Raw genomic sequence first — 22,862 nt, forward strand, 5'->3', positions numbered from 1 at the left:
TGACTGGGATTCTTATAAGAAAGAAGGGGAGATTAGGACTCAGAGGGAAGACCATTTGAAGCCACAATGAGAAGACAGCCAAGGAGAGAGGCCTCACGCAAAACCAACCCTGCCAATACCCGGATCTCGGATGTCTACCCTCCCAGAGCCTGGGAGGCTTCCTCACAGAGAAAATGAACAAAGTAGCCTTTGTTATGGAAACCCAAGCAAACTAACCCAGGAGGATTGTCTGTTTCACGGTTTCCTTTAAATCCATAATAGTCACTGGAGATTGGGAATGACAGAGATGGTAGAGGGAGTTGGGAGGATGACTGCACATTATCCAGAGGAAGGAATACAGCAAACAGGCAGAGGAAGGAGGGCACATGAGTATTGGAGAGGAAATGTGAATGCCTTTGGAAATCTGGCCCATTGGGCTGTAAATCTGGACGTAAATCTGGATGCCAGGAAGTCATGAGGCCACTGACCTCTGGGAAGTTGGAAGGAAAAGTTGCTTTGGGCAGAAAAATGACTTTGATTTGGGGAAAATTCTTTTTATTCTCTGTTAACTATGAAATCAATAATTTATGTGTTTTCTGTGTGCCAGTCACTGTGCTTGGGCTGTGAAATGGATAGATGGGGCGGTCCCTGACTTCAGGGAATTGGTATTTACTAAAAGAGAATAAGTTTAGCATGTGTGGTGGGAAGAAGGTTAGTTTCAGACATTTGATTGCCAACCTCCAAAGCTCTGTTGTCGGGAAGTTTAGGATGTGCTGGAGCCATTGATTTGTAAAGACAAATGATCCCATCCAAGGGTTGAGCAGAGGAAAGTATCTGCAGAGGTGGCCTCCCAAATAGAAAAAAAAAAAATGTTCTGAAAACATCCTGTTTGATTTCCACGAATTATCTTCTTGGGCTTCTTAAATGGGAGAAGAAAAGAAAAAGATGCTTAGATTTAAGAAAGCAAGAACATCCAGAAGATAAACTATGCTGCCTGTTTGCCCCTGAAGCGTGGTAGAGGAAATGTACCTTTCTGATGAGGAAGCTCCAAGCAGGTGCCAAGTCTTACTGTATGTTGTGATTTGTCCTGGAATCTTATAGGCCTTACCAGGAAACATTAGGAGGTTGCTCAGATGGAGGAATCTAGATGGATTTCATGCAGGCTTTTCTGAAGTTCTATGAAATCTAGGGCTTTATTCCCTCATTATAGGTCAAGATAGGGCTTTGCCTCAGATTTTGCCCTGAGCATGTGTGCACCTGAAGAGAGAACCAAATCCTTCCGTCCCCACCCAGACAGAAGCCCTGGAGAGATGAAACTAGGGTGGCCCATCCATCAACAAACCTAGGTTCCGCCACAAGTGCAGATTCTTTATCAGTCAAATGATACAGGAAGGTGATGCAGATCCACAGAGATGACTATTTAGGTTCTCCTGCCTAGAATTTCTTGTCTTTTTCTCTGTTGATTTTTACTGGCATAAAATGTTGTACATTTTGTACATTTATCACTATGGCATGGATGTTTCAAGGATGACTGTAAATGAAATATGGATGTATCCTAAAGATATTTATGTAATTTAGCAAAATTATTTTGCAAATTCATTCAAAAGAATCTGCTCAGTTCACATCTTGCTATCATCACAAAACATTTCACAAATCACACCTTAATGTGGGAACAAGTACACATTACTTCAACATACCAAATATGTGAATGCACAAATAGTGTTTAAAATATTTTATACAATACATTGTGATCACTCTGTTAAAATACCAGTTTCTAGAGAAAATTGATTCACGAAAAATATCTAATCACAGTACCCCGTGAAAGCTGCATTTTTTCAGTATCATTTAATGTTTCAAGCCAAGAGATTTGGATGGTTGTCTCATTTTGTTTTCCTTTTTTTTTTTCTTTTCCCCATTCATTTGCTGAACAATCATCTTCTGAAACATCCCACTTCTGCCGTGGTATCAACTGGCACGTTACCAAAAAGATGTAAATGATTTAATTGAATTAGTTTAATTAGGTAAATTAACAGTTAAGCATATCACACACAAGCTTGTTCTGTTTCTACCACGTTATGGAGATAATTTAGTACAGAAGGAGAATGGGCATGACCAAAATTCCAATGAAATGAGCCAGACTAGCTGGCAGAGGGGGAAAAAACACAAAGATAACAGTTGCTGGAATTAAATCTGGGTAAATAATTTATGTGCTGGATTCATTATGTAATTTGAGTCGTAGACAACCAGTTGATAGTCAATGAATGTGCAAAATCATTGCTACTGAGTGGAAGCGTGAAGATGACCGAAGTGTTTCTGACCTTTCCCGAAACATATTCCCGGGAAAATTCCAGCAGTCCTTGGTAATTTAGGCAAACTGAGGCAATGCCAGCCAGCTTGGTTAATCAAAAATCTGAATTAAAAAAACGAGTGAACTGTGGTTTGACGGCCTTCAAGTGTATGCCATGCCATTAAATCAAACAAAGCAGGGGTATTCAATCTCGGCAATATGGGCATTGTTTGGGAGGACTGGCATTGGAGGGAGTTTCTAGGGCATTGCAGGATGCTTAGCAGCATCCCTGGCACCCACCCGATAATGCCAGTGACACCGCCTTCCCTGCGGTGGTGATAATCCAGATGTCTCAAGACACTGCCAGATGTCCCCTGGGTGGGGGTGTCAAAATAACCCTGGTTCAGAACCACTGAGATAAAACCATTGAATACTATCTAATATGAATCGTGAGGAATTCAGCTTTAGTAAATTATTCACAGTGAGTTGTAACATTCATAGCACTTACGTAGAATCTTATATAAAATTTGAAAATATTTATTACCTCAAGTATTTGAAACATTTCCTGCCTGGGCATAGTGGCTCATGCCTGTAATGTCAGCACTTTAGGAGGTTGAGGCAGGCAGGTGGCTTGAGCCCAGGAGTTTGAAACAAGCCTAGACAACATAGCGAAACCCTGTCCCTATATACAGTACAAAAAATTAGCCAGGAGTGCCTTTAGTCCCAGGTACTTGGGAGACTGAGGTGGGAGGATTACTTGAGCTCAGGAGGTTGAGACTTCAGTTAGCTGTGATCATGCCTCTGGACTGCAGCCTGGGTGGAGACCCTGTCTCCAGAAAAAAAAAAAAAATGTATATATATCTGTTAATTCTCATTCATTCATTTGGCAAGAAGCAGGTATTAACCACTAAGCACACAGTATCGTTGGATTCAAAAAGTATCAACACCCTCACGGACAAGGAGTTCCAAGCAGACTTGTGAATGAGGAAATCACATAGCCAAAGCTGAGCACGGAGGGGCACACCTATGATCCCAGTTATTTGGGAGGCTGAGGCAGGTGGGAGGATGGCTTGAGTTCAGCAGTTCAAGTCCAGCCTGGGCAACATAGCGAGACCCCATCTCAAAAAAAAAAATCATATGGCATATAGTAAATGCTGGCAGAGGTGGGAAGACCGAGCGAACCACATTTTTAAGAGAGCCCCAGCCTTAGGTAAATAGCTTTTAGTTCTGTGTGGCAGCAGGGGTGACCACCAAGGCATCAAAGCCTGAGCTAAGACATTCACTGATCTAGTGGCAATGAGAGAAATTGGGAGGCTTTAAGCAAAGGAATGCTACATACAGTCAGTGTTGACTTCTGGAAATAGCAAAGGTTTTAAAGTCATACTCACATGAGTTAAATATTGATGTTGTCACTTGCCAAGTGAGGCAAATTGCAGATTTCTGAGCCTCATGTCCATATCAATAAATAATAGCTACCTCACTGCACATGGTGAGTGAGACAGTGTCCATGGAGCATTTAGCATACTATCTGCCCCATAAAAGTCACTCAATAATTATCAGTGCTGCTTTCCTTCACTAGCCGGTCTGTCCCACTCAACATCTTGCTCGTACAGAACACAATGGAAAGCCTATGTTTCCAACGTTTGCACTCCCCAACATCTGGGTTGTGTTGTCAAACGTCACTGAAGTTGTCCAAAACCTTGCCACTGGATTTTGTTTACTCTAGAGCTGAGCGTTTAAATCCCTTAAATTGGTAATGTCAGTTTGACGTCCATGTTAATCTTCCACGAGATTTCAGAATCTAGAATCTGGAGGTGGCTTTCTCTGCCACATACCCAGGTTTGGAGCCAAATGTGGTCATTATTGCCACAGAAATCAGGGAGGACATGGAAAAGTACCCGTTGGAAGAAGTGATTTTTTTTATATACAAAGGAATGTAAATGTTTTGCCAAGCAAGTTTCTGGCAACAGTGCCTCCAATGCCGGTATTTTCGTGCTGTAAGGAAACAGCGACAACCAAACAGAGGGAATGGGAGACCTGTTTTACATTTGGAAATACCAACAAAGCCACATTCCCACCCCTTCTGCAAATGTTATCACTAACGTACACAATGCTTTGTATATATAATGGAATGAAGGGCTAAGCTGTTTTCTGTGGGATTCTGACATGTCTCTTTCTTTTTCTCACACACACTCTGCAGTGATACATCTATAAATGAAGGGGACATTTCCAAGAACACATTTCATTGTCAGAAATATATACACACCATGTAGAACAAACACAGCCTGAACAAAGATGTCCTTTTCCCCCAACCACTCCTTCCCTGGGTACCCACTTCTCATCCTTTCCCATGACAGTGGGACTCCCCATTCCAGGTAATCAGTCCAGGTAGCTTCTGGGAGTTGAGCCTGTAGGGTGGCTGCCCTGAAGTCACTAAACAGCAGTCCTGTTACCACCGTCTACCAGCTGCAACTGATGAGGAAATCGGACTCTTCCTTAATCCCTTCCACACCCTGGGGTTTATTCTCAGAAGTTTATCTAACTTGTGAGTGTAATGGCTATAATAATGTGCAAGTTCAGATTAACCCAAAAGGGAAATGGCGAATTCCCTGTGGCCTCTGTCCATCTTTCAGGATTTAGAAGGTTCTAGAAGGAATGGTCAGCTGCTGCTGCTGTGATTTATAGCTCCATCCCATGACCTACTGTCTTTCCTTGCATCCCACAGCCTTTTCTTTTTCCTCTTTTTTTTTTTTTTTTTTTTTTTTGAGACGGAGTCTCGCTCTGTTGCCCAGGCTGGAGTACGGTGGCACCATCTCAGCTCACTGCAAGCTCTGCCTCCCGGGTTCACGCCATTCTCCTGCCTCAGCCTCCTGAGGAGCTGGGACTACAGGCTCCTGCCACCACACCTGGATAATTTTTTTTTTTTTTTTGTATTTTTAGTAGAGAAAGGGTTTCACCATGTTAGCCAGGATGGTCTCCATCTCCTGACCTCATGATCCACCTGCCTTGTCCTCCAAAAGTACTGGGATTAGAGGCGTGAGCCACCGCACCTCTTTTTCTTTTTAAAAAATTATTTTGAAATTATTTTAGACAACAAAGTTGGCAAAAATTTTTCAGAGTTTCTGCATATTCCTCACCCAACTTCCCCAATGGTAACAATCCTAGATAACTGTGGTGCAACTATCAAAATTAAGAAATCAGCTGGGCATTGTGATGCATGCTTGTAATCTCAGGTACTCAGGAGGCTGAGGCAGGAGGATCACTTGAGACGAGGAGTTTGAAGACAAACTGGGCAACATAGCAAGACCCTGTCTCCAAAAAAAAAAAAAGAAAAAGAAAAGAAAAAGAAATTGCTTTTCTTAATTAATGGGTACAATACTAATACTAAAGTACAGATTGTATTTGGATTTCACCAGTGTTTTCACTCACCCCCTATTTCTTGGATCCTATCCACAATCCTAAATGCAGGACAGCTCTTAGCTGTGCTTCCTTCCTCTCCCTTAATCTATGACAGGCTCTCAGTCTTCCCTTGTTTTTCATACCTGGACACTTTTGAAAAGTATTGTTCCATGGCTGGATAGAATGTGTCTGAAGCGTCTCATGATTTGATTGAAGACATGCTTGTGTTTTGGGCAGGAATACCAGAGGTGACATGCCCTTCTCAGGGTGTTACATGGGGGGTGCGTGATGTCAGTGTGGCTTATAACTGATAGTCGCTTTGGTAAGGTGGTGTCTGCCAGGTTTGCATGCCGTAAAGTTACTGTTTTTCCCTTTGTAACTGTTACGTATGTTTTGGGAGATACGTTGAGATGATGATAATATCCTACTTCCCAAACTTTTGTCTGCTACATTGAGTACCCTTGGCAGCACTGGTCTTGCCTACGACATTTATGATGGTGGTATCCTCACAGGGACTTTTCCATGTTCTCCCTAAAGTTAAGAAATAAATTTTTTTGATGAATGAGCCCAATACTGGTTTTCTAGTCCTCTCATTCCATCTATGTTTATTCATCAGCCTCCCACAACCTTTGGGCTGACTGTACACAACATTTTTATTTTACCTTGTAGAATTTCTCCTAATCTCCTACCGTGGTCCCTATAAAGGATTCTGTAAATATTTTCAGAAGTGGAAAAGAAGAGGAGAAAAGCAAAGTAATAAAAGTGCCTACAGTAATCCCAATCTGTGCTCACCGTGTGACTTTGAACAAGTCACTGTCCTGCGAGCTTCTGTTTTCTCTTCTTCTTTTTTTTTTTTTTTTTTTGAAACGGATTCTCGCTCTTGTTGCCCGGGCTAGGGTGCAATGGCACAATCTCTCAGTTCACTGCAACCTCCACCTCCCAGGTTCAAGCAATTCTCCTGCCTTAGCCCCCCGAGTAGCTGGGATTACAGATGCCCATCACCTCGCCCAACTAATTTTTGTATTTTTAGTAGAGCTAGAGTTTCACCATGTCGGCCAGGCTGGTCTTGAACTCCTGACCTCAGGTGATCCACCCACCTTGGCCTCCCAAAGTGCTGGGATTACAGGCATGAGCCACCGTGCCCAACCCCATTTTCTCTTCTGAAAACGCCATCTCTAAGCCCCTTTCAGCTCTAAAATGCTGTGATCCTATGACAGGCAGCTGGGTTGTGATGGAATCTGCAGCTGGCGTCACCAAACCGCCCAACGGTGAGACGAACGAACCTGGGGCGGCGACAGGACAGACAGGGGAATTCAGGAAGGGGAGGAAATGGTCTATGAATCTTTTACAAGCACTAGGGATACTGACATTAATAATACTTTCCACACGGAGAAATACGTTGGAGGGAATGCTAAGGTTTGAGGAGGAAGCAGCTCCATTTGGGATGAGGTCTTTTATCTTTGTCTGGCCCTTGAAACATACGAATCAGCCCTTTTCTCCCCAGATTGAAGAATCCATAGTGTGCGTTTTCAACATCTGTTTCACTACTTTGAATCAGGCTTAATACCCATTTAAGGCTTAATGATTGCAGAATTATACTAGACGTAAATATAGTTTTTAACAGTGTGGCTTAAAAGCTGAAGTTTCACTTTTATCCTCTTTATAAAGCTCACAAAACATGCAGACCTCAAGACTAAAAATTTTCTTAATGTCTTATAAGCCAAGTCTGTTTAGCAGCCCAGAGCCAATTTGTATTGATATTTTAAAGATACAATTAGAAATTACCGATTATTTTGCCTATCTTGCTAGCTGATTTTAGAACATCAGTCATTATTTTAAAAAAAAACTGAGAGAGAAACATTTGGAACTATAAAGGGGAGGGAAGTTTGGCTCCCAGGGGTGAACTGTGAGTGCTGGACTGGGATGGACACCCAGGAGCTGATCATGGATAGAGGTCTTTGTCAAAGAGAGACAAGAATCCAGAGATGAGGAAAATTAAAATTTGTCCCCAGCTGGGGTTATTTAAGCCAGTTCTTGTGAAACTCTTTTCCTAGCTAGTCTGTTCTCACATCTGCTGGCTAATAGAGGAATGTACTGGTTTGGGATCCAGCCTCTGGTTTTGTTTTTTTTTTGTTTGAGACGGGATCTCACTCTGTCACCCAGGCTAAAGTGCGGTGGCACAGTCACAGCTCACTGCAGCCTCGACCTCCCAGGCTCAAGTTCTTCCCACCTCAGCCTCCCAAGCAGCTGGGACCACAGGCATGTGCCCCCATGCCTGGTGGATCTTTTTAAATTTTTGTAGAGACGGGGGTCTCACTATGTTGCCCAGGCTGGTCTCAAACTTCTGGGCTCAAGCACTTCTCTCATCTTGGCCTCCCCCTTCCCCCAGTGGGATCCTACCTCTTAATGACCCTTTTTAAATAGAGAACTTTTGAAATATCACTGTCATAAAACTGCTTTGGTTAATATAAGTTGGAGAATCACAGGGAAAGTGAGGGTAGGAGAACGAGTGGCCAGTTTGTCACAACTTGTAGTAAAGATTGTGTTATTGATTAAACTGTGAGTTTAGTTCTTTGCAGACAGGGACGTCCATGTCTCAGTGACTGCTGTACTGTGAATTCCATATATAGTGCCTGGCACATAGTAGGTAATCAATAATCCGTGATGCATCAATAAATGGTTAAAGGTAGAAGTCATCTCTGTGTGGGTTAGACCCTGAATTATGGTCCCTTTCATTTACCTGTCAGATAATGGTTGGAGCTAGAGGTAACCTAAAAGGAATATCTACACTTGAAGGTCTATGCCTTAAATTCATATACTACTTTGTAACAATATTTTTTCATAATGTGTTTCTTGGAAAGTTAGTAGATACTATTCAGTAACAGAGTCCTGTGGTCAAAGTGTGAACTCCGAAAGGTTAAACAGTTTTTTGTTTACTTTCGTTTTTAACTGCAGGACTTGTCAGGGCCTTTGATCATCTGCATGGCTGTTGGGATTTACCGAGGGAGGCATAAACACTTTGAATATTGATTCTTTGTTTTCTTAAAGTATCCTTCATTCTAATAATCCAATGATCACAATTTCAGAAACATTGTTTATAATATGCAGATCATTTTTACTTGGGTAAGTCATCCTAGAACATTTGGTTTCTCCAGTCTTTGACCTTGAACTCATTATATACGTGTAGAAAAATTTCCAAATCAAATGCATAATGTGAACAATGCCCCTAGGTACACAAATACTTGTTCAGTGGATGGATAGATGGATGGATGGTTTAGTGACTATATCAGAGTAATATTGTTAGATAAATGACATCATCAGCACCAAGATCCGGGAGAGTTGTTGAGATTTCTCCACAACCACAGTGTTCTCACTTCGATTGCCTCTCTCCTCCACTCCAGCCCCCGGCATAGAGCTACCCATTGCCTTTTGCTAATTGCAGGAGCTTCTAAGTGCTGTTTCCACATCTGGTCTAACGGCCCTCAAATCTGTCCACACCCAGGCCTGCTATGTATCTGGGTCATTTACTTGGCAGTCTTTCCACAGGGTGCCCAGAGCCCTCTCCAACACAGTCCCATCTCATTCTTCCAGCCTCATCCTCCTTCACTCCCTTATGTACTGGTCACATTTCACCCAAACCAACCTCCCCTCTGTTTCCCAAGTTTCCTTTGAACTTTCTCACTCCTGTGCTGTTCTTTGCTCTGTTTTCTGTCTGGAATGCCCGGGGAATCCTGGGTCATTGATGGCAAGGGCCTCTTGAACTATTACCTATTTTTTCACTTTCATTCTAAACCATCTTCTTCATAAGAATGTCTCTAGTCCTGCTATTTTCTGAATCTCTGTGGCCTTCTCTGATATCACTCATAATCGCCAGTAATCCATCTGTTTGCCCCATTTCCACCTTCCTGCCCAACACGTACACTGTATTGTGAACTCCTGCAAGGCAGCATTCTCTACTTTTTTCCCCAGTACTTTGCACACAGTGGGCCCTCAGCTAATAGTTGGTGAGCTGAGCACTCTTGTTAAGATCCATAAATGCATCCGTATTATTGCTCTTCAATAGCATAGCACAGAGAGACAGATATAGATCTTGCCCTAAGAAAACACGTTGCAAATAAGAAAGCCCAATTATCTTCTAGAATTTGGAAGAGTCAAATGTACTAATAGGCTACGATGTTGCAGAAGTTCATTTTAAGTCTATTGTTCCGAACCTGGGTGAAATACTCCTCTAGAAACAGCATCACATGTGGTGGTTGTGTCTCCCGCCAGCGCACAAAAGCCTGTTTAACTTGTAATGTGTCTAAAGTCCGATACTAATAGCAGCCCCAGGGGTTCATCGGCCTCTTCTCTCAGGCCATAGGCAGTCTTAACACTACAGACCTTGCCCTGAGGCAAAGTATGAGGCCGGGATGGAAGAGGATAAGGTGGATGATGGGGGGAAAGGAAGGGGAGGGGAGGGAGTCGTCTACTGTAAGCAAGAATGAGGTAAGCACAAATAACATGGCCATGACAAACTGAGCAAGGGAGTCCGTCCAGTCTGCCATGGCAACTCAGGTGGAATGGGTACAGTGCACTAGTGCAGGGACTTCAGGGGACAAACACATTCTCTGACATTTACTCTTTTTCTTTTTTGAAACAGTCTCTCACTCTGTTGCCAGGGTGGAGTGCAGTGGCGTGATTATGACTCACTGTAGCCTTGACCTCCCAGGCTCAGATGATCCTCCCTTCTCAGCCTCCTGAAGTAGCTGGGACTATGGGTGTGCGCCACTGTGCCTGGCTAATTTTTGCATTTTTTGTAGAGACTGGGTTTTGTCATGTTACCCAGGCTTATCTCAAACTCCTGGGCTCAAGTGATCCACCTGCCTCGCTCTCCCAAGTGCTGGGATTATAGACATGAGCCACAGATCCTGGCTGATATTTATTTTTATTGGAATGTCTTTGGAAGACTACCTATCTATGCCTGTCTTAGAGGTTTTTAATTGCTCTTCCTTAAGTTTTAGCCCCAGTAGAATCTAAATACATCAACAAAGAAACCAAGAAAGACTTATTTCAACACATGGAGGTGCCTGCTATCATGTAGACTGGAGATCACAAACTCAAATGTCTAAGGGGGCAGGCAGGCCATGAAAATTCATGAAACAGGACAGGAGTACGGATGCTGAGCGTGGTGGTAACCTGCAGGGTACATGTCGCATATAAAGGACCAGCTTGAACTAAGCTTCAGTCACATGTGCACCCAGGGTTCAAAATATTCCATGTTTTCAAGAGAAGCCATCGATCTTAATTTTTATATACTATCTCCTAGATTTTATATGCTGATAGTTGAATTTAAAATTTTAAAACAAGATAAACTGACACACACACCCCAACCCCCTCACAGGCATACAGATACACTTTTGGATCCTACCCATGACATCTTTGCTGTGTATGGTCGTATTTCACTTAATGTGGTCCTGAAAAAAAAATAAAGAAGTATAAATGGAATTTTTGTGGAGAGAATCGTATATTCCCATTTGATGGCCATTAAAATTTCAGAAAGGTATTCCCACAGATAAAGATTTTTTGTTCAACAACACTCTTGAAAAATCATACTTCAGGGAATAGTTTATGTACGTATTTCAAAGGGCAGGTGCGAATTTCTGATGAAATTTTAACAATAATGCACCAATCTCCTATTAAATTTAATTGCTAACCTCTTTAAATCCCACTGTACAAGAAGTCAAAAAATTGAGGACAGTTTTGGCCAAGGACTGAGATTCTAAAGATGGAAATTCACATCAGCGTTTCTGAAGTCAACTCTAGCATGTGGTTATGCCTAGTTTCTTCGGATTCTCTATCACAGGGCCCTGTCTTGAAAATTCCAGCAGCATGAAAGTTGTCCAGTTGGTGGCCATCCGTGACATATTCATAAGTGCTCAATGCCAGCGGCAGCTCTAGGAGAGCAACCCACATCCATCTTACGTATCAGAGCTCTGTGCTATGTCGGTGGGATGACAACTGGATATTTACAGCCTGGCATTTTGATTATTCGATGCTGAGCTGTAGTTCTGGGCCTGCCACTGGGAACCTGGGCAAGTCACTTCGAGTCTGTGTGCTTTAGTTTCCCATCACCCATGGGTTGTTCTGGGAAGGAGATGGAATCGTGCTTATATGTGTAGCACGCATGTTTTATACTCGGTAGACAGTAAACACTGTGATTCTTCATTCTTAGGAATACCATTGGTATCATCAGAGGATGCAGCCTCTCTTGTTGGGTCCTTCCTCCATCTACTGGATATTATCCTTTCAGATCACACTGGTCCAGCAGCAGGAGATGGGACAGCACTCATCTGGGCTGTGGCTACAAACTGAAGACATTTTTTTTTTAATTGTAGGTACATAGTAGGTATATATATTTTTGGGGGGTACATAAGACACTTTTCTACAGGCATACAATGCATAATAACCACATCAGGGTAAATGGGGTACCCGTCATCTCATGCATTTGGCCTTTCTTTGTATTACAAACAATTCAGTCATACTCTTGTAGTTTTGTTTGCTTTGTTTTGTTTTGTTTTGAGACAGAGTCTCTCTCTGTTGCCCAGGCTGGAGTGCAATGGCACGATCTCGGCTCACTGCAGCCTCTGCCTCCTGGGTTCAAGCGATTCTCCTGCCTCAGCCTTCTGAGTAGCTGGCATTACAGACAGCTGCTACCATGCCCAGCTAATTTTTGTATTTTTAGTAGAGATGGGATTTCACCATGTTGATCAGGCTGGTCTCAAACTCCTGACCTCAAGTGATCCACCCACCTGGGCCTCCTGAAGTACTGAGATTACAGGTGTGAGTCACCATGCCTGGCCTCTTGCAGTTATTTTTAAATGTACAATAAATTATTGTTGACTTTAGTCACCTTACGGTGCTGTCAAACACTAGATCTTATTTATTCTATCTAACTACATTTTTGTAGCCATTAACCATCCCTACTTCCCACCTGCCCACCTCCCCCCCCCCCTCCCCCCCCCCCTTCCCGCTACCCGCTACCCTTCCCAGCCTCTGGTAACCATCATCCTACTCTCTTTCTCTCTCTGTCTCCATGAGTTCAATTGTTGTTCATTTTCAGCTCCCACATGTGAAGTTTGTCTGTTACTGGCTTATTTCACTTAACATAATGTCCTCCAGTTCCATCTATGTTGTTGCAAATTATAGGATCTCATTCTTTTTATGGTTAAATTTTGTAGCCATTAACCATCCCCACTTCCCACCTGCCCACCCCCCAGCCCACTACCCTTCCCAGCCTCTGGTAACCATCATCCTACTCTCTTTCTCTCTTTGTCTCCATGAGTTCAATTGCTGTTCATTTTTAGCTCCCACAAGTAGGTGAGAACATGTGAAGTTTGTCTTTCTGTTCCTGGTTTATTTTGCTTAACATAATGTCCTCCAGTTCCATCTATGTTGTTGCAAATTATAGGATCTCATTCTTTTTATGGTTGAATAGTACTCCAGTGTGTCATGTACCACATTTTCTTCATCCATTCATCATGGACCCTTAGGTCACTTCCAAATCTTGGCTGTTGAGAACAGTGCTGCAATAAACACGAAAGTGCAGGTATTTCTTTGATATACTGATTTCTCTTCTTTGGGGATTATACCCAGCAGTGGGATTGCTGGATCATATGGTAACTCTATTTTTAGTGTTTTGAGGAACCTCCAAACTGTTCTCGATAGTGGTTGTGATAATCTACATTCCCACCGGTGGTATACGATGCTTCCCTTTTCTCTACATCCTTGTCAGCATTTGTTATTGCCTGTCTTTTGAATAAAAGCCATTATAACTGGGCCACGAAGACAGTTCTTAAAATGAGAGGTGCAAGCATGTTCCAGGAGTCAAGATTTTTTACCATGTATCTGAGGCATGGCTGTCCCCAGACCAAATGCAACCATTTTTTTCTTGTCTGTGGCCATATCCAGGGGGGATGACTCAGCCAGGGTATGTCTTCTCCTTGCTGAGATATATCACTGGGGTCTCCAGGGAACCCTAAGCTTTTAAAGGTCAGGACATGTTCTCCTGGCTTACTGCCTGCAATGCTGTATCTTGGCACTATAAACCAAAAGGTATTAATAGTTGGCTTGGGAGCAAGTAAGCTGTTCATTTGGGCGAATGCTCATGTAGCAGATAAGTTGACACTTCTACTTTACTGTGGCTGGCCTTGACCGAATGAATGAATCCCCGTATTGAATGCAGAGAAAGAAGTGTTTAACAGTGGGAGTCCCTTGCACGAGGCCATCCTGAAATGAATGGTGAGAAAGCCAACATTTTTGGGGGTGGTGGGGTAATCTCTGGTGTTGATGTCTATAAAGTTTGAGCAGGTCTGGCAGATGAGGACAACTTTGGTTGCCTCGCCAGAATGGGAGAGGACCACAACACCTGAGTCCCATGCAAGGCCATGCCTGTCTCCTGTCTGAGCAGGGGCTCGGACCCCGGCACACAGCAGCATCTGGCCAATGACCCAACCCTCTGGGCCACTCCCTGGAAATGTCCAGGCCACCGCTGTCCTGACTTCAAGCCTGGAGGGCCCCAAGTGCAGCTAGCTGGGAACCGCATTTCCAAAGCCCCGCTCTGCTCGTGTTCTTCTCATTCCCAAAGGAGTAAGTATTCCCAGACCAGAGGGTTCCAGACAATTGACTCATATGGAACCACAGCACTTCCAGCTGTTGGGATCCCGAGTTGCCTTTATTTCTTGGCTGGACTGCCCTGGGGATGAAAAGGAAGGGCAGATGTGTCAATGAGGAACCAGTAGCAGCTGCATCTGCTGCTGGTTATAGTTATTGGCCTTCCAAATCCCTTTTTATGTCACCCCATTGGCTTGAGACCTCAAGACCTTGTCAGGGACTCTGGCTTGTCCGAGTTGATTTCTTCTGCCCAAGTTCACCCTCTCTAGTCAATTCTGCGCCAAGATCATTTCCTCCACACGTCTATTTTTATGGTGGATACAACAATAGACTTTTCTTTCTCCTGTGTCCACTCTGATATCATTTAATGCAGAAATGCCTATTGGGAGGTCAGAATGAACAACCATCTGTTTAGGTCCCAGGCCAAATCCCTCCACCCAAGCAAAAAAAAAAAAAAAAAGCTTCACAGGCATCTGCAACCAGATCTTCTTCCTCACCCGCCCCCATCCACTCCTGCAGCTCACCCCTTTTCACTCCCGTCCTTCTTGGCCTCCCCAGGGGTCCAAGTCTCCTGTTTCCATCACAAGAGAAGATGGGTACACTTCCCCCAATTGCTGTTTGCTTTTCCCAGCCTGTGGGAATCAGAGGTTGGGGTAGGAATTGATAAAAGCCAGCATTTTGCCATAAAAGGAATCTAAGAGGGCAATGGAAGGCCATTCACACGATTCCCCAGGCTGTCTGTCTTTGAAAAGGAAGATCTGGCCAAACCTACAGAACTTGCTGCCTCTGGAGTTTACTCTCTGTTTCACTCTGTGCTGCACATCCTTGTGTATGAATTAAAGATTAAAGTCAACTTAACCTGCATTTTGCTATATCTCTATATGCAGGAGAGGAAGGGAGGGAGCAAGTGTTCAGTGTGATCTCCTGGTTCTAACACCAGACTAGGAGATGGGAGACTAAAGGTGGAAGGGTCCGTGGTCTTTTCCTGACCCTGCCACTCCCTCACGCTGTGGTCTCTTGCAAGTCATTGACGTGGACTGTACCTCCATTTCTTGAACCACGGAATGAGCACAGTGACACCTTCTTGGACTACTGATGTGTCCTCTACCAAGCTGTGTGGGTCTCAGAGCATTGATGACATCATACCACAGGCCATGGAACACAGGACCCAAGGGTTTCCACCCAGTGGAAAACCAGCATTCGGGCCCCTCCCTCATTTTCCAGTGCAATCGGTTTTGGATTGTACACAGCTGAACTGTCATTCCAGCTGCTTTTAGTCACAAAGCATAGCAGCCACATTTACGGTCCCTTAGAACAAGGCTTCTAACCTCTGCACGACTGACATTTGAGGCTGGATCGTTCTCCTTGGTGGTTGGAGGTAGGGAGGTCCTGTGCATTGTAGGATGTTTAGCAGCATCCTTGGCCTCTACCTACTGAATATCTCTAGCACTTCCAAGTTGTAACAACCAAAAATATATTTAAACATTGCCAAATACACCCTGCAGGACAAAATCACCCTTTCTGCCGAGAACTGCTGCTACAGAATCAGCCATCCTTGGAGGAGGGCATCACCAAAACACTGACTCAATTAATTGTTACTCTAAGAAACTGAAACATGAATGCATAGACTAATTTGGTGCCATACTTAGAAACGGGAATGTTGCCAGATAATATAAACCAGCCCCAGCTGAAGCTCAAGATGATAAGACTGCAAAAAGAAAATACATTCCCAAGTCCTTCTCTCTGTTCTTTTGCAGACATCTTCATGCCACTAATATCCCATTAGTGCAAATCACAGATCATTGACCTGAAATAGACCATCCTTCGGCCCTAAAATTGTGGTAACACCTTCTGAGCACTCAAGAGTGTTCCAGGTACAGTCAGGATTTGGGCAGGAGAGTATTTTACAGATGCACTTGGGTTAGATGTGCCTATTTGGCTCTGAATCTGTAGCTAAGTATCTACGTAACAAATGTTAAACAGAATTTATCGCATTTCATATGAATTGTTGAGCCTGGAGCAGCTACATGAAGTTATCTGTATCTGCCAAAATGGGTATGTCTTTAGGATGAGACTTATTAAGTATCAAATAGAAAAAAGGCAGAAGCAGGCCCTAAAGGTGGACACTGTGATCATCTGAAGTTGTCTTCAGAAAGGTACCCATTGGTCCTGCCTCGACTATAACTCTGTGATAGCTCCTGGGGCTGTAGAAGCTCCAAGGAAGGACTTTGCAGATGGATGTAGTGATGCCTCCATCATTTACAAAGGATAGGAAAACCTACATGGTCAATAAGTTCTATGTCCACAACCAGAAATTCTTTAGAAATGTGTCAGCACAGAAGGAAACAGCTCCTGGTGCCAACATGGGGGTGCCTGTTAAACGGAGGAATTAGTTGGGGGCGTTCTTTGTAGCTGAAGCACAGGCATCTGATGGGGCATCCTGAGGCCGGCTTCCCAGTCCAGATGTTTTGGCTCTGCTCCCTCCTCCTAGAGACAATGGAATGTGTGTTCCCTCTACCCCTCCCCTTGGCGTGTGCCCCTACGGGCATCTACGCTGATGCTGCTTAGAAACCACACATCCCTAGGAGGAATTGTTTGTGTGGCACTCTCCAACCTTCCCTGGGGCCAAGAAAAGATTTACATTTTGCTGTGGGTGTTCCACAAGTCCCAGGCATTTCCGCTCCTTTCAAGAAGATTCCAAATGAACATAAATCTTACTCCGGCTCTGACAGCCTCCAGTCATCTGTTTACCAAAATAAACTTTAAGCATACATTGAAAAATAATTCCTAGTGAAATATGCATCCCCATGGCATTCAAGCCTGGTATTTAATGTCTTTTTTTATGGTTAATAATGCATCAAAAGCATCCCTAGTCTGAAGCTGTCATTACATCACATACATGATGTACAGGGCCCCGTTGCAATGACTAAAAAACTTGGAGTTAGTTTTTATTTCTTAAAAAAACAAAAAAAAAAAAAAAAAAAAAACTAATGTATAAATTACAGTGGCCTGTTTCCCTCTATCTGTGTTTCTTTTTAATAAATCTGTGTCTTGATGAGATCAATCCACTGAAAATACCTGGAGATGTTCTTTGCTTTATACAGATAAAGAGACATGCTATATAAACAACTCCAAAATCCCCTCATTAGATCTGGGTTCTGTTTGGAGAGCACCCTGGCCTTCTTTTTTTATGTTATTCTATTGAAAAAGAAAAATCAGCCAGGATCGTAGAAAGCAGTACAGCTAAGCCTTAGTCCTTCTTGGTAGATGTGGGGAAAAAAACAGAATAATTTCCATGCTGGCCCCGAAATTTAAAAAATTCAGGAAAGCCCCATTTGCCTTTGGTTCATTGCAAAACACAGATGACTCTCAAAGTCCTTCTTTATTTCCTTTCTGGCTTTGGTCGCTGATGCTGAGAACAACACGGATCGTGGTAATGATGAGGATTAAAAGTTTCCTTCCTGAGTTATCTAGAGGCTCATATCAGCCTTGAAGAGCAACAGCCCCAGGTCTCATCACGGCCATGGGTAATGACCACATTTGTGCCCAGAAGTGATTTCTCTGCCACCTTGGACCATTGCAAATGGTCTAAGGATGATGTGACTCTGTGGGAACAACAAGCTCATAAGTGCTTGGAGGTTGGGCAGTCTGCTTACCTTGATTTGTGGCTCTGAGGACCAAACGAGATAATTAGATAATATATGTAAAGTGCTTCGAATGGGCCTTCCACCTGGGAAACGCTTCGGAAATGGTAACAGGACTTGGAGGGACAGCAAAACAAGCTGCTAAGAGCATGGCTGTGGACTCAGGTGGCCTGGGCTCACGGGGACATCCTGAACTCAGAGACTTGGTGTCCTTATGTGTAAAATGGGGATAATAATAGTACTTGCCTTTCTCTATTATATGCTTATAATGAAGATGAAAATGAGGCATGTGTAAGATGTGAAGTATCAACGGATGGCATCTATTAACAATAATGATACCAACAACAATAACGGCAATTAGCGCTGCCTGTCTTCATATATTTGCAAACCTGCAGGTGATGTGATTTAATGGTCTGTTTGTGGCTGCTTCCACTTGCAATTTCCTAATAACATGGCACGAACTTGGAGCCAAGATGCATCCTAGGAGGTCCTACGAGTTTTTCTCTGTGCAGATAGAGTGCATCCCAGTTTTAGGAAGTAGAAAAAGCACTCAAAGATGGTCACTTTCATGTCTTGCAGGTTTTACATTTTGACTGTTCATTCCAGGAAACCATTACAAACCACAGAATAGAGGTTGAAGTCCAGCCCTCTTCTGTGCCTTAAGGGGGATCCTCTGTCCAGAGGCTACAGGCCAGCCTTGTCCAGGACTGAGCTGAGTGGGTTGAGGAGGAGGTGGGAGGGGCTGGCCTCCTTTAGATGGCATTAGCTTTCCCCCAGCCCCTGAAGCTGGATTCTTGGCTAACCCAGACAGGCAGAGAGTTCCCAGTGGTGCAAAAAGCATTTTTGGTTTTTTTTCTTAGTGCTTCTCTAACATCTGAATTTATGGGGTTCCCAAGGGGACTCCTACCCTTAAAACTCCCCACAAGAGTCTTTCTTTCATTTTTGCCTAGAAAAAAAATAATCCCAAGATCCAAAGGCAGAGCAACCGTGACTCCAAATGCCACCAGCGCCCAGACATCGTGGGCAGTCTGCACGTTTGGCAAATTTGCCGAGCCTTCCTTCCTGGCTCTTGGCCTGAACTCCAGTTTCTGGGCCCCTGCCTCCCAGGGGCTGACAGGCCTCACAATCCAGAGACAAATACTGCTCGCTGTCCCTTTCAGGGCTGATTTAAGAAGTTACCATTTGGATGTGTTTGCCACCGGCCAGCCTTTCAGTGCTCAGCTTCCTCCAGCCCGCCCAGTCCAGACCCTTTCTTGGTTTCCCTATTGTTCTACTCCACGGTACTTTTTCAGTGTCAAAGCAAATTTGTGTTTCCAGTAAGAAAGCACCTTTTGCTTTTTGCCTTTAAAAAAAAAAAAAAATTGCATGTGGCCTTCATGATTCTAATTCCCACGGAAAACTTAACTGTATCCACAAGAAAAGGTACAAATGTGCACACAGACCCAGCCCGCAGACACTCCTGCGCCTTCACACGCCCTTACAGATGCACAATTGCGTATCGCAAAGCTGGCTAATGCTGATGCATCCAGGTTGGAAATGACAGGATATGGTGGAGGACCAGTCACTTAATGAACCCCTGCGGGACCAGTCTTGGTTACTAACAATTTCTCTCCAACTCATCAAGCAGGGGAGTCACAGCCCTCCGTGTTTCACTCCATCACGTCCCCCACTGCCCCTTCTTCCTGCTCTACACAAACAAACCAATTACTGCAATGGATATAAATTGGACCCCCTTTCTGAAAATGCTCCCTCAACCTTTTTTCCACCCTTCCTTACTCAGTTCCAATCAGCCAGCCCGCCAGGTGGACCGTGTGCCCACACATGCACACACATACATACACATGCACACACATGTGTGTGCCTATTTACACTCTTGTATATGTTCTCTGCATCCAGTTCTTTAGTCCAGCCTGGTGTTAGCTCTATTACCTCTTAATCTACTGTCTTACGGAATACAGGTTAAGAATTACTTCTCTGTAATTTTTTGTTTTTATTTTCCATATGTACGACAGCAACCCCCAAGCCCTCCCCTCCTTCTGCCATACCTTAGGGTAACTTCCTGATTTATTCTTGGACAATGCCTTGTGTAACTCATATTGACATTAACAGCCCTCCTTCTCATTATCAATTGATTACTTAGCTTGGAGGCTTTGTATACAGACCTGTCCCTGCTTTAAAAAAGCTATTAAAACATTGGATTGACAAATTCTTATAAGTTAAGGAGTGAGCAGTTTCACAGCTGGAACATGAGCCACCATGGGTAAGATGGCAGGACAGTTTTCTCAACCTCAGTGCTACTCAAAGCGGGTCCACAGGTCGTTCCTGGTCTGTGAACCATTTGATAGGGATTCTCAACAAGTTAAGTACAGAAATTCGGAGTAGGAGTTGAAAGATTTTTATAGCCATCTGACACGACTGCAACATTCAAGCGGCATTTTATTTTTCTAGTAATTCAACTTGTATGTATTTTACAAAAAGTATCAGGCCATGGGGAATTGGATATTAGCAACAAAAACAACAACCAAGTTGCCCTTCATCAGGTTATTTGAGAAGCAAGGTTCTCCATCATCAAGGAAGACGTTCAAGTTTACTCGAGGAAACAAGCGGTCCCTTTGGAAGTTAGATCATTTTGGCTCAATTCAGTCTTTGTTTACAGATCCTTAACTGAGTGGTTGGTGTGATCAAGAAAATGCAGAAAAAGTTAAAACTAATATGTATGTAAATAACGATCACAAGAAACAAAGATAACCCAGTCTTGAAATGCAGATATGTGGGAAACGATCATATTTTGCAAAGATTCTGCTTTGAAATAAGTTTTGGCCAATAAATCTATCATGTTCCTTTCCTGGACTAGTATTTTGGCTCCATTTCCATAAAGAGGGTGACTCTTTTAAAATGCTGGAATCAGGTGATCCTACTAACTTGCCTGTGAAAAGCTGGATGCAGTTGTTTTTCGGAGGACGTTATTGTTAGTCTTTTGGCATTTACAGGTCTCTGTGGAGTCAGACCCATGTTGTAACAGGGCTCTCTGTGTGTAAGCCTCCATGCACATTTCAAAGACAGACGTTTGTTCCCTCCGGCATGAGGAACAATTACCCAATTATCTAAGCAGAATGATAGGTGTCTATGACAAATTGTAGGCTGGAGACATTTTAGAAATAATAATAACTGAATTTTTAGTGCATTTTCCAGTTTTTACAAAGCACATGTACCTCTGTACATCCTAATTCTCAGGATGCCCAGAGCCAGCCAGCCAAGAGGACAGGGCTGGGCTTCATGCCTTCATTTTTAAGGCAAGCGTCTGTTACGTAGAACTCAGCACATCCCCTGTTGCTGTGTGTCCATCCAAATGCTGCACAAGGCCCAAGGAGATTCCCAGGGAACAGAAAGAACCTCCCCTTGCAGTCATTTTTGCTCTGTGTGCAAGGAAAACCCACAAGGGGACACCGGTGGAATCTGACAGTCCTCTGGGCTTTTGAGGTGTGTGTGTGTGTGTGTGTTTTTTTTTTTTTTTTTTTTTTTTTTAAATTACCTGTGGGCTTTATCAGCTGGATCGTGACTGGAGGCAGTGCAGGGAGAAAGGGAACACCGGGCATTAAAAATGACAAAGCACTTTCATTTGTGAGGGCCATCTGAGAAAGGTGGAAATGAATATATTTTTCTGAGGGGAAAGCAATTTCACAAGCCCTGCCTGCATACAGATGAGCGGGACCACAAACCGGCTCGAGATGGCCACCGACATTCCCAGGGAAAGACAGATGATGGATGTTTCCTCATTAGGTGGCTGGGGATGGAATTTTACGCAAAATTCAAAGAAAGAAAAACAAATCCCAGTTCCACTCCTCTTCCTTTCATGAGGGCCTTCCTGTACCGGAGCCAGACAAGCCTGGCCATGGAAGTGACCCAGAATTACTTGGAGGTGACGGGGATGGCTTTTGGGGCGGGTAGAGAAGCCAAACACCAAGCAGGCCTGGTGACTGGGAGAGACAGTGTCCCCTCCGCAGAAGAACAAAAGGTAATAAATGGCTTTTGCAGCAATTAAACACAAGAGCAAAGGTGAACCTCCAACTCCTCAGCATTATCCCTTTTTTAAGGAAAACAAAGATGACCAAGAGCCACCAACTCAGAAGAACCTCACCCCTAACTGGGGACACAGGCAATTGTCTGTTTTTTTTTTCTATCAGTGAACTTTTCGGTGCAGCTCCTTACGGGTTTCATAGATCAGATGTTCGGGAGCAGCGGGGGGAGTCCCATTCCATCTTGCATTTGCTAAAATGCATTCGGAATCACATTATTATAGATTTTGCAAGATCGGAAGATAGCGAAGATGAAAATGTAGCCCAGGATGCTTCTGAGAGAAGGAAGTCAGACTGACCCCATGGAGACCAAGCTGTGGACTCTTTGTTTGCCACAGATCTGCTTGCCTGAGGGAATGGTTCAGCTCTTCCTTTTCATTCCCGTCTTGTGGGAGAAATGAAAACATGAAACAGGGAGAGAATATCCCCACAAACTCCCGTCACACACCAACAGCTCATGTACACACACACATGCACAAACAAAACGGGGCCACGGTTTTAGCATTTTGCTCAGACCTGCCACCTTGTTCATGCGGAAACTTGCTTGTGAGAATTGGAAATAAGGAAGGCAGGAACTTGTATCTTCTCTTCTCTGGTTAGCTGTGTGGCTTCAGGGCAATCACTTACCCTCTCTGGGCCTCAGTTTCCTCATCTGAAAAAACAACAAAGCTTTGGATTTGATAACCTTAGTGATTTTTTTTTTTTTTTTTTTCGGATTTGACTTTCTCTGATTCACTAAATTCATCTGTAAAGAAAAGTCTCGCTCAGGAAAGCTCGTGGGTTTTGTACACACACGTGTGAACGCCTTTGTATGTCTGTTATTGTGTG

At 43.6% G+C, this 22,862-nt stretch overlaps 1 long non-coding RNA gene across 1 annotated transcript in view; it reads right to left on the bottom strand.

The window, feature by feature from the left end:
- Positions 1 to 1,647: 1,647 nt before the first annotated feature.
- The window catches only part of LOC111541224, a 33,801-nt gene continuing 12,586 nt past the window's right edge, over positions 1,648 to 22,862 (bottom strand). Inside the window, exons 2-3 of the long non-coding RNA XR_002731221.1 lie at positions 2,811 to 2,948; positions 1,648 to 2,389 (exon numbers count right to left, since the gene is read on the bottom strand). This is a non-coding gene — a long non-coding RNA (uncharacterized LOC111541224). The remainder of the gene's footprint in view (positions 2,390 to 2,810; positions 2,949 to 22,862) is intronic.

Source organism: Piliocolobus tephrosceles, chromosome 17 (assembly GCF_002776525.5).
Source record: "Piliocolobus tephrosceles isolate RC106 chromosome 17, ASM277652v3, whole genome shotgun sequence".
NCBI classification, from domain to species: Eukaryota; Metazoa; Chordata; class Mammalia; order Primates; family Cercopithecidae; genus Piliocolobus; species Piliocolobus tephrosceles.